Source organism: Hemicordylus capensis, chromosome 2 (genome assembly GCF_027244095.1).
Source record: "Hemicordylus capensis ecotype Gifberg chromosome 2, rHemCap1.1.pri, whole genome shotgun sequence".
NCBI classification, from domain to species: domain Eukaryota; kingdom Metazoa; phylum Chordata; class Lepidosauria; order Squamata; family Cordylidae; genus Hemicordylus; species Hemicordylus capensis.
In genome coordinates, this window is record NC_069658.1 from 267,052,933 (window position 1) to 267,064,462 (window position 11,530).

Consider the following 11,530-nt stretch of genomic DNA (forward strand, 5'->3'; position numbering starts at 1 on the left):
GGAATCTGCTATGACATCCCTGACAGATGGCCATGCAGCCTCTGTGAAATAGTCTAGTGAAAGAGAGTCCCCCACTGCATGAGGCAGACTATTCAGCTGTCAAACAGCTCTTACAGTTAGAAAATTCCTCCAAAGGTCTAGCCTGACATTAGTCTGCTTTCTTATCATTTAAACCTATTGTTTCTAGTCCCACCCACAGGATCAACAGAGAACAAGTCTGTTCCTTCTGCTACATGACAGTCCCCCAGGCACCTGAAGTCAGCTATCACCGCCTTGAGATTTATAGTAATGTTACTGTAGTGATCAGCCACCCTTCCCCCTAAAGAGTTAACTGGGAGTGAACCCTTGTCTTGACTGACACACTGGTGAACTCCAGGGCAGCCAATCAGTACACCAGGTGGGTGGGACCTAGAGAGCAGTTGCAGGGAATTCTGAGAACAAGAAGGGCAGTCTTTGTTGGAGAGAAGCACGTGCAGAAAGGCTTAGGGAGGGGCAATGGAGTTTGCTACCTCATGTTCGAAGCCAGCATGGAGATTTCTCTCATGGAATAACTCTGTAGATCCTTGAAAGAAAGGATTACAGGAATCTTGTTTCTCTTTAGGAATTGGGTGAGTTCAAGGAAAAGCAAAGTTTAGTCTAGGGAAAAGTTGTTTAGTCAGACTTTGCGTTAGAATTTCTATTTCTTTGGTGTGTGTGCTTTTGCATATTCCTGATACTGTTTTATTATAGTTTACCTGCAATGTAATTGAAATAAGAAACATTAGCCTATGCCCATCCTACCTAGGGCATTGCAAAATACTCTATAAACATTTAAACATGCCTAAGACAACCTATTTTTGTAATCTACTAAGTATTCTTAACTGTATCTAAGAAAGCTAGAAAGCCTCAAACAGAAGCAGTCTGCAGTAATTGAATAAAACTTTTTTTAAAGTCTTCTCTTTTTACAAGCCTCTCCAAGTTGGTCTTTAACTCAGGAAAAAGAGGGGTAAAGAGGGATCTCTCTGGTGCAAGCACATCCTCAGACGTTCAGCAGCTATCAGTTTTCTCACCATGTGTAGGCTTGCCCATGGAAGATACTTGTCCAAGAGCCAAATTAAGAGCCTTTTCTTCTTTCTGGGTTATCCCACCCCAAGTCCAGAGAGTTTCTGTAGTCAAAAGGGGTGGTGGTGGCAGCCTTTGAACCTAACGATAATGCAGAAGAGTTTTAGGAGAAGCCTAGTCAGGCAGCTCAGCAGGGGATGATTTAACATTTCTTTCCCTCACATGAGCTTGCTCTGAGACAAAGGCATCTGCTACAGTTACAAATGAATGAAATGAAAAAATACCCCCTACTCTTACCTTTATTTTATTTATTATTTATTTAATTTATTTTTATTTAACATATTTATACCCCGCCCCTTGAGTGCACTACTGCTCGGGGAGGCTCACAACTGCTTGGGGATGGCCCCAAGCACTACTGCTCGGGTCGGCTCTCTTCCCCAAGCTAAACACCCCTAGCTCCTTCAACAGTCCTCATAGGACTTTCCAGACTCCTCATCATCTCTGTTGTCCTCTGTAATAAAGCATATTTGACAGTACTGTGGGAACGGAAAGGTTAATAGTTGAAGGAGGGGCTTTTACCACTAGAGGTGTCTGTGAAGAACTTCCTTGTTGCTGTTGTTTGCTTGTGTTAACTGTAACATTTTTTTAGATTGCGAGCCCTTTGGGGACAGGGATCCATCTTATTTATTATTTTTTCTCTGTAAACCTGCCCCGAGCCATTTTTGGAAGGGTGGTATAGAAATCGAAGAAACAAACAAACAAACATGGCTGATTGCACCTGAAGCTCTTGATTCTGAATATGTTATGCCAGACAATAAAACCAATTTGCCTTCCTGAGAAGAAACGAGACCTATTCTATTTTTTCAAGATCAGGGGTACTATGAGGACAACAGCACCCACCTCTGAACAACTTCCAGTCTCTCAATGCCCCTTCTTAGCCACTCCCTTTGTTCTCCCCAGGTTCAGCACTTGTCTCTGCAGACAAGCGCTGAACCTGTGAAGATAACCAGGTGTGGTAATTAATACAGAGCATATCAGCATGAGGGGTGTGGCTAAATGGTGTGCTTCTCCTGTTTCCCTTGTACCTGAGTACACTGTACCCATCTGAAGGGCCACTGAGGGCCAGTGTTGCTGATAAGGTTTCCAGGCCACAGAACATGTGTGTGTAAGCCTGTCATACAACACACTTTTGTAGGAATGAGTCCCACTGAACTGGGGGAGACTTACTTCTGAGTAGATATGCATAGTATTGTGTTGTAAATGAGCTAGGTGTCTGGTCTTCAGAGTGCACAGAAGAACTGACACTAGATCCGAGGGACAGGGTCCAAAGGGCACTTCTCACTCATGTATAATTAATATATATGCTGCCATCATCTTGCTATAAATACAAGCCAGCCAGGCAGCAACCTAAGGAGTGAAGACAAAAAGACCTAAAGAAGCTAAAGGACTGCAATCAATCCTCCAGCTTTTCAAAACAAAGACTTTAAATGGGGGAAGGAACAAGGAGAAGGAGCCCATGTTACAATTTGTACAGAGACCAGATAAATTATGTTTGGGTACTATAGGCAGTGAGATTTATGTTCAGTCAACAGTACAGGGTTGTACTGCAACAGTTGTTATGCGATGAGGACAAAGTTTAGTAGTAGAGCACCTCTTTTGCATGCAAAAGGTCTCAGGTTCAATCTCTGGCATTTTCAGGTAGGGCTGGGAGAGGTCCCCCTGTCTGAAACTGTAGAGCATTTCTGCCAGTCAGTGTGAGGACACTACTGAGCTAGATAGACTAGTGGCATGGGTATGAGGTGGTGGTGGGGAGTTAAGCCACTCCCATTGAATTCAGTGGGGCCTAGTCCCAGGTATGTGGGTATAGGATTGCAGCCTTTGCCCCCCACCCCCTGCTGGGGGAAAAATCCCACAAACACCCATGTTTAGGGGGTTACTAGCAAGGTTGCAGTGGGCGCTGGGACAAAATGTGAAGATGGGCCCCTCCCCCTGCCGCCTTCTTCAGAGGGTTGCAAGAGGGAGAGCCAAGAGCAAGTTGTCACCCAACTAGTAGGGCCCCACTCCCAAAGGGGCTGAGGAACATCCCCACCACCACCTACAGTTCTATTCACCTGCAGCTATGCCCCTGGCCAGTGCTCTGACTCAGTACAAGGCAGCTTCATCAGCTTTCATGTGAGCTTTTATGTGCAAGAGCTTACTTAGGAAGCACAGCAGTGAGAATTACAGACGACAGAAAAAATAAACAATATGGTTTATGCAATACTAATACTAATAAATATAGAGATACACATATCAAGTATTATATAAATGATAGATAGATAGATAGATAGATAGATAGATAGATAGATAGATAGATAGATAGATAGATAGATAGATTCTACCTCTGAAGTGCTACAATCTTTTACAAATATTTTTAGCATTATAGATTGAAGTCTAGTTCTCAATCTGGCATGGTCACCAACTCTGCAGTCTGCACAACTTCAGCTCTCTTGCAGACGTTGGACTACAGCTCCCATCATCCCTGACTTCTGGCAACTGTGAATGGGGATTATGGGAGTTGTATTCCAACAGTGGCAGGTGGGCCAAAGTTGTGCAGCTCTGGTCTACACAAACAGCATAAAAGAGGTAACTATCCAGGATCCAGGCAAAGTTAGTTATGACTAAGTCCCATTAAAATTAAAACTAATGGGACTTAAGTTTGTCATGTCTTATTTATTTCAAAGGTGCTTAGTCTTGACTAAGACTACGTCGGGATCCCTGCCCTCTGCGTTTGGAATTTACCACTGCAGGTGGGGACTTGTGTGACGGAATACTCCTCCCTATTTTACATATATTTATATATACACATACAAACACTCACATAGACAACTAGTGTGTCAAGGAGAAAGCCAAGCTGGAACACTTCTCCGTGATTAAAAGAAAAAAGTGTAGGGAACTATTTTATATTTTATGTAATGTAACATATATATTACACCTGCAAATTCTCTGTGGTACCATCCAGAAATAGAATTGCTATCTTATCTGTAATAGGCCTGACATGGCTAGTCTTCTGGACCAAGGGAAACCACCTTTCAGATTTCTCTTCCTTCAGGCCCCGTCATGGTGACTTGCTCAGGCCCATGTTAATATAGTCACCAAAGCCTGACCTGAAAGACAGGAGACAGGTTCTATTTCTGGCTTTGCTACTGATATGCTGAGAGACCTTGGAAAGGTCACCTTAAAAATGATCAGAGGAGAAGTTATGTGTGTGATTTTTTTGCATGAGTAGGTTTGTTTTTATATATATATAAAAGCCTGACGTGGATTAGAGTTTATCTCAGTGCTAAAGTGTATGTGTGTGTGTTGCTTTTTTTACAATTGCAAATTCATTCCTATCTGGGGTTTGACTTGTGGCATCACAGGGAAAGAAGAGGGCAGTGTTGAAGTTATCCATCCTTGTATTAGCATTGCTTCTCACCACCCTGCTTTCCTTTTGTCCATGCTGGGAGCCTGTGATTTGCCATTAGGAGCACCCAGGCATAAACAGGCACTTGATGCCACAGAAAAAGACTGGACCTCAGAAACTTGATCAGGCAGCCTGTTGTGCAAAGCTAGGGTGAAGGAACCACCTAAAAACAGGAGGCTCCCTGCTGCAGAGTCGTGGGTGTCTTTCAGGAAGCCTGAGTTCCCGGCAGACAAAATAAATGCTAATATGCTAAAAGGCAAGTGAGGCCACCGAGACATAGGAACATAGGAAAACATAGGAACATAGGAAACTGCCATATACTGAGTCAGACCATTGGTCTATCTAGCTCAGTATTGTCTTCACAGACTGGCAGCAGCTTCTCCAAGGTTGCAGGCAGGAATCTCTCTCAGCCCTATCTTGGCAACGTACTGTATGCTTTGGTAGTTTGTTGGTTCAATAAAAAAATCTTGTCCTATTAAAATAAAAATCTTGTCCTATCTTGGAGAAGCCAGGGAGGGAACTTGAAACCTGCAGCCTGTTCAGACACCTCAGAATGCAATCAAGGCTAGGAACCTAAAACTAGGTATGCAGATTATGGACAATAAGAGTTCTTGTTCCGGCCGCCCTCTGACTGGACACTATGCATGCCCTTTTCAAGCTCCATTATCCCAAACTGGAGTTTGAACTAAGAGTTTTCCTGCCTATGGGGACTTTAAACACAACAAAATCCTATAAAAGGCACTGCCTCCCCTAATCAGTTGTTCAGTTGCTCTGTTCCCCCAGGATGAAGATTCCTGAGAAGTAGCAGCAAGGCCTGCTGCCACTGGAGGTATATGAGTTGTTAAATCTCTGCTCCAAATAATCACCCAGCCAAGAGCCTGCTCCTGCTTTCACTGCCTTTTCCTTTCTTGAGCTGAAATCACTGGGCTGCTGAGCCCCAAGTCGGAACCCTGGGTTGTGTTGTGGGATCCAGAATCACTACGCTGAATCACTAGCTTTGAGTGCACCTTGCATGGCACAGCTGGATTGCCCTAGTCACCCTCAGCAGTCTGAGTCCTTGAGTTTCTCTACTATGTGTTCGACTTACATAGGAGCTTTCTTGTGCTTTGAGTGCCCCAAGACTCCCTGAGAACAAATCCTAGAGAGAATCCCTGAGTGGAACCCCCAGCCTTTGAGGCGGAGTCTTTGCCAAAGCAAGCCTGCCACAGGCTAACTTCTTGTGCTTGACTGTCTGGGGAACTCAGTGCTCCCCTTGCTTGCTGCGGGTTCACATAAAGCAACAGTCTTTACTAAGCAAAGGTAATTGAACATTCTCTCCCCCCACCCCTTTTGCCTGCATAGCTGTCATTCCCCTGCTCCCCCTCGCTTTTTGTGTAGTCTCAGAGAACTGTGTGAATTCCTTGTGCTACCCAGGTTGCCAAATATTTTCATTGCCGTTGTGCTTCTGTTATACACATACATTTTACTCCTTTGTTTCACAAGGATGCTCACAGTTATAGCAGGCAAAAGGAGGGAGGAAGTCCCACTGCCCTGCTGTCAATCACTCCCTCTCACTGACAATCACAGTTATGGCACCTTTTATCAGAAGGGGGCGGCACCATAAGCGATAAGCAATCACAGCAAATCTGTGAACTGCAACCTGGATCGCTGCAGTCACACTTAGGTGCTGCTGCCGCCTCCTTCAGATGAATGGTGCTGTAACCATGATCATCAGCGCTAGGGGGGTGATTGTCAATGGGGGTGGTGGGACTTAATCCTCCCTGCTTCTCTCCCCTACCCCACCACCTAGGGTGCTCATAACATCTGAAGAAGGCTTCAGTCTCTCACTCCTCTGAAGTGCTCTAACACTGACATTTGAATGGTTTTTAGAACTAATTCCCCCAACTCTAATCAAAGTGTAGTAATCACATGTGGGTAGTGTACATGTGTCTGAGCAAGTGTGGTAAGGCAAGGTTAAAAAAAATCACATTTTTATTTTAGATTCATTATTTTGAACCACCATAGTTCTAGATTTATACTTGCTAACATGGATTAGAATAGCAATCTATAAAGTAATAAACCTTTTGAAGCACATTTTAACCACTCTCACTGAATTCGAAAGGTTAATTACAGTGTGTTTAAAGGTCCCTAATCCGAATGAAATGATCTCAATTCAAGTATACACAAGGCTTAATTTGAGCCATGGCTAAAGACATGACAATATGCTCCAGAAGCATATGGAGTAATGAGAAAATAATTCCTTTGAGCATAGCTAACACCCACCTATCTGGGATTAGGGACAAGGTTTCCAGGTAAGAGGGTGTATATAACATACCACTGAGGCCCAGTGGCTGTCGTTTTAGAAATGAAAAAGTGTTTGCAGGGTTGAAAGTTCAAATATCCCACAGACATTGAGCAGTGGGTGATTGAGCAGGCAGCTAAGGAAAAAACAATGTACCATAATAGGCACAAAAATCATAAGTAACCATGTCAGTCCTTTAGAAGCGGGGAGTGGCGGGGAGGGGAGTTGGACAATACCTTATTATTTTACACAGTCAGACAGGTGTTATTGACTGGCTTGTTTTATCCAGACATCGAGTCCTTCCCAAGGACCTGGGATGGCTAAAATTTTATTGTCAATGTTGTTGCTGTTATAGATATCGTCGCAGAATATAGGCTGTTCCCAGTAAAGCTGCTTTTTGTAATTGGCTGGTGGTGATTTCTGTGGCCTCTATGTTGCTGAGGTGCTCTTCAAGGTCTTTTGGAACTGCACCCAGGGCGCCAATGACCACTGGGATTATTTTGGTCTTTTTCTGCCACAGCCTTTCAATTTCAATTTGTAGATCTTTGTATTTTGTGATTTTTTCTATTTCTTTTTCTTCTATTCTGCTATCCCCTGGTATTGCTATGTCAATTATTTTGACTTGTTTTTCTTTATTCTCGACTACAGATATGGATTAATACTGGCTGCACAAGAACAGGCACTAAGAACAAATGCAATAAGAGCAAAAGTCAAAAAATCAACCACAAACAGCAAGTGCCGCCTTTGTAAAGAAGCAGATGAAACCATGGACCACCTAATCAGCTGTTGTAAAAAGATTGCACAGACTGACTACAAACAAAGGCATGACAAAGTAGCAGGGATGATACACTGGAACATCTGCAAAAAATACAAGCTACCTGTAGCCAAAAATTGGTGGGACCATAAAATTGAAAAAGTTGAAGAAAATGAAGATGTAAAAATATTATGGGACTTCCGACTACAAACAGACAAACATCTGCCACACAATACACCAGATATCTGTAGTCAAGAAGAAAGAAAAACAAGTCAAAATAATTGACATAGCAATACCAGGGGATAGAAGAATAGAAGAAAAAGAAATAGAAACAATCACCAAATACAAAGATCTACAAATTGAAATTGAAAGGCTGTGGCAGAAAAAGACCAAAATAATCCCAGTGGTCATTGGCGCCCTGGGTGCAGTTCCAAAAGACCTTGAAGAGCACCTCAACACCATAGGGGCCACAGAAATCACCATCAGCCAATTACAAAAAGCAGCTTTACTGGGAACAGCCTATATTCTGCGATGATATCTATAACAACAGCAACAACATTGACAATAAAATTCTGGCATCCCACGTCCTTGGGAAGGACTCGATGTCTGGATAAAACAAGCCAGTCAATAACACCTGTCTGACTGTGTAAAATAATAATAATAAAATAAAATTCCAAAATACCTGGAGAGAATTCAGATTTGGGAACAATACAACTACTGCCTAGCCCCTGACTATATCATCTGGCCACTAAGATTTTCCATTCACCTCAATTTTTTCTTCCCTCCTTTCCTACTTCCCTCCACTTCTATCTCAATCTCTCTCTTCCTCTTTTAGCCTTTTTTGGGGGGCGGGGGGAGGTAGGTGGGGGGGGGACTGAGCAGTGGGGGTCCAAGGGACAAAGGGATGATGCATAGCAGTTTAGAAGATAGGGATAGTTGGAGGCGTGGGATGGGTGACAGGATGAAATGCATTGATTTCCATTATTTGTTTCAATTAACCGCTTATGTATGTTTAATGATAAAATTAAAGAGGAGATTCAATTTAAAATGTGTGTACATAAGAACAGCCCTGCTGGATCAGGCCCAAGGCCCATCTAGTCCAGCATCCTGTTTCGCACAGTGGCCCACCAGATGCCGCTGGGAGCCACAGGCAGGAGTTGAAAGGGGCATGCCCTCCCTCCTGCTGTGACTCCCCTGCAACTGGTACTCAGAGGCCAGTACTCTTAGTTCCAATGTTCTGCCTCCCTTGTAAGGATCCTCAGCAGCCCACTCCCCCCCGCCGCCTGACCACGAGATTAACTTTGTATTTTTACACCTTTACTTAAAGTCCTTTAAATGCTTCTTCTGGCTCACAGGTCCAGAGCACTGTTATTATGGTTTCTGAAACTGACATAAGGGAGCCCCACTTGCACTCTTCTGGGTATCAGGGTTTTGACCCCAGTGACTCCAAACAGAATCCTTGTAAGTTACAACCAGCTTAGCCTCAGTTTCCCCACACCAAAGAATAAACATACATCACTGTGGAGAGTCCAACATAGCCACCAGGTTTTCCCAGAAATATTTAGGGATTGTTGACTCTGTAGGGTCAGTGAACCTAGTTTACTAAGTTAATGTCACAATAAACTGTCACAGGGCCCCTTAGGAAAGAACAAAGATCAACACATTTGACAAGCGTAAAGACTCCAAGAGAGTTTAAAGTGATCTACAAAGCGAGGCTCACTCCTTCAGAACCTATATAGCTGAATCAAACCAAAGATCCATCTAGTCCAACATTCTGTCTCTCACTGGCCCGCCAAATGCTTCCTGGAAGCTCACCAGGTAGGCATGATGGAGATACAGTAACTGTCCCCTGTTATTGGAACCCAGCTTCAACGGCACAATCTTTCCTTTTTTTCTGGCAAGCAGAGGCAAAGTACCATTGAACATGGAGGCTCCCTCCTTCATTGCTTTGACCCTTGCTAGACCTATCCTCTGTGAATTTGTCTAATCCTTTTTAGGATTAATCATCATATTAATATGAGAGCCCTGTGTCTAGAGCCTCTAGCTATAGTTAGTACAGCAGACAGAATCCAGGGCAAACATCACTAAAGAGAAAACTAAGCCTGAAAGACAATAACGTAAATGGTATCCACGGCCAACTGTAATGCTGGAACTAGACCAGGAGCAACTGAGTCCTGCTTAAAAGCATAATCTGCTGCCATAAGTTGAAGGGATGGACACTCTGCTCTGGGCCAGCAGCTTGTTCATACGAAGAGCTCTCAGCTGTTGCCATGTGATAAGCAGCAGCTCCGGCTATTTCTGAGTCAACAGGGCTTTAGGTGCTGCTTCACTCTGTTAGCATAATATCAGTGGGCTAATTCATAATGCTAAAGATTAACCATATTGTATTAACTATCTATTATGATGAGGGCCTGTGTGATGCCCGTACAATCTGGGATGAGGGCCAGCTTGGTGTGCTTTAATTTGTAACCCTGTTGCATCCATTTCAAAGGCTCGTGATAGGTAAAATTATTTATATCAGCCATATAGAAAATGATCAGTTAAAACAAATAGAAGCACAACACACAGAGAACAATATACTAACTTCTCACCCCCCAAAGCCAGTTCCCATTGGAAAGTTTTGTAGTGCAATAGCATAGGATTTGGTGGTCTCCAAGAGAAGGAAAGGTAAAATGTGCCATCAAATCAATTTCAACTCCTGGCACCCACAGAGCCCTGTGGTTTTCTTTTGGTAGAATACAGGAGGGGTTTACCATTGCCTCCTCCCTCACAGTATGAGATGATGCCTTTCAGCATCTTCCAGGAGAAGAGAACTCCCCAATTGTGGAGCAGCCACTGAGAATATTTCTCTGCTGGATAGCTTTGGGGAAACCACTGGGTTGCTCCCTTTCCTGCTTGACACAGCTGTTGTCAAAGCAACCCAAGTAAGGAACATCAAGTACTCTGTGCCCTAAAAAGTGTTGTTGTTAGAGATGCCATTCTCTGTGTTAGAGAGCTCAGTCTTAGAGTTTGTTAAAGAGTGATTTTTTAAAAAATACTGTTTAAAGTTGTACAGTGCATCATTGGGTCAAAACAAACAGAAACGAAATGCATCACTGCAGCTTGCTTCTTTTCTTTCTTAAAACAGCAGCCGTAGGGGCCCCCTAGTCAGGATTGGGACCCCAGCACTCAGGGAAGGGGCATCCGCCCCTTTCCCCATATACCACAGTCCTGACAAAAACAGCCCTGCTGAAACTGTTGTAAGCCCCAGAAGGGAAGCTGCCCCTTCCTGGCCTAGGGGCTTTTATCCCTAATAATCACAGAATCTTGGGGAGCTGGTTATGACCCCTCAGTGGTGAAAAGAAGAAAAGCTCCACAACTGCAGGAGTGAAGTGGACGTATTGCTTTGTCATAAGCAGGAATTAAAAGAGCTGAGGAAGGCAGATGGGAGTCAGGGCAGAGTCAGGGCTTGGTAGTCTCAGGCAGCTGCCTTCAGACCAGCACCTCCAGAAGCCCTCCATCACTGACCAATTGCCCCATTGCTACTGAGGTACAGCTGCCCTGGGGACTTTGGGCTCCATTCAATGAGTGAGGTGGACCATGCACAGCAACATCTCTCCCCACCCCGACTCCTGCTCCCCCTCAGACTCAGCCAGAGGGCAGGAAAATAGACACATGAGTGGTGGCTGCACAGAAAAGCTGCCACTGCCCCCAAATAATTCACCACCACCACCACCACATTGCTCAGCTGTTGGAAAGAACTGAGTCTGCCACTGCACACAGCGCAGAGGCAAAGTGGAAGGAAGGAAGGAAGGAAGGAAGGAAGGAAGCAAGCAAGCAAGCAAGCAAGCAAGCAAGCAAGCAGAGGCAGCTGCTGTTCCTCCCATGGATGGGAAGAAGTGAGGCCATTGGGGTTGCTGTACAGTCATCCCTTGCCAACTGCGGTTTTCCCAACTGAGGTTTTGAGTATCTGCGACTGGGAAATTGTGACCCGTCTCACCAACCATGACCCAAGTATCTGTAGTTTGGC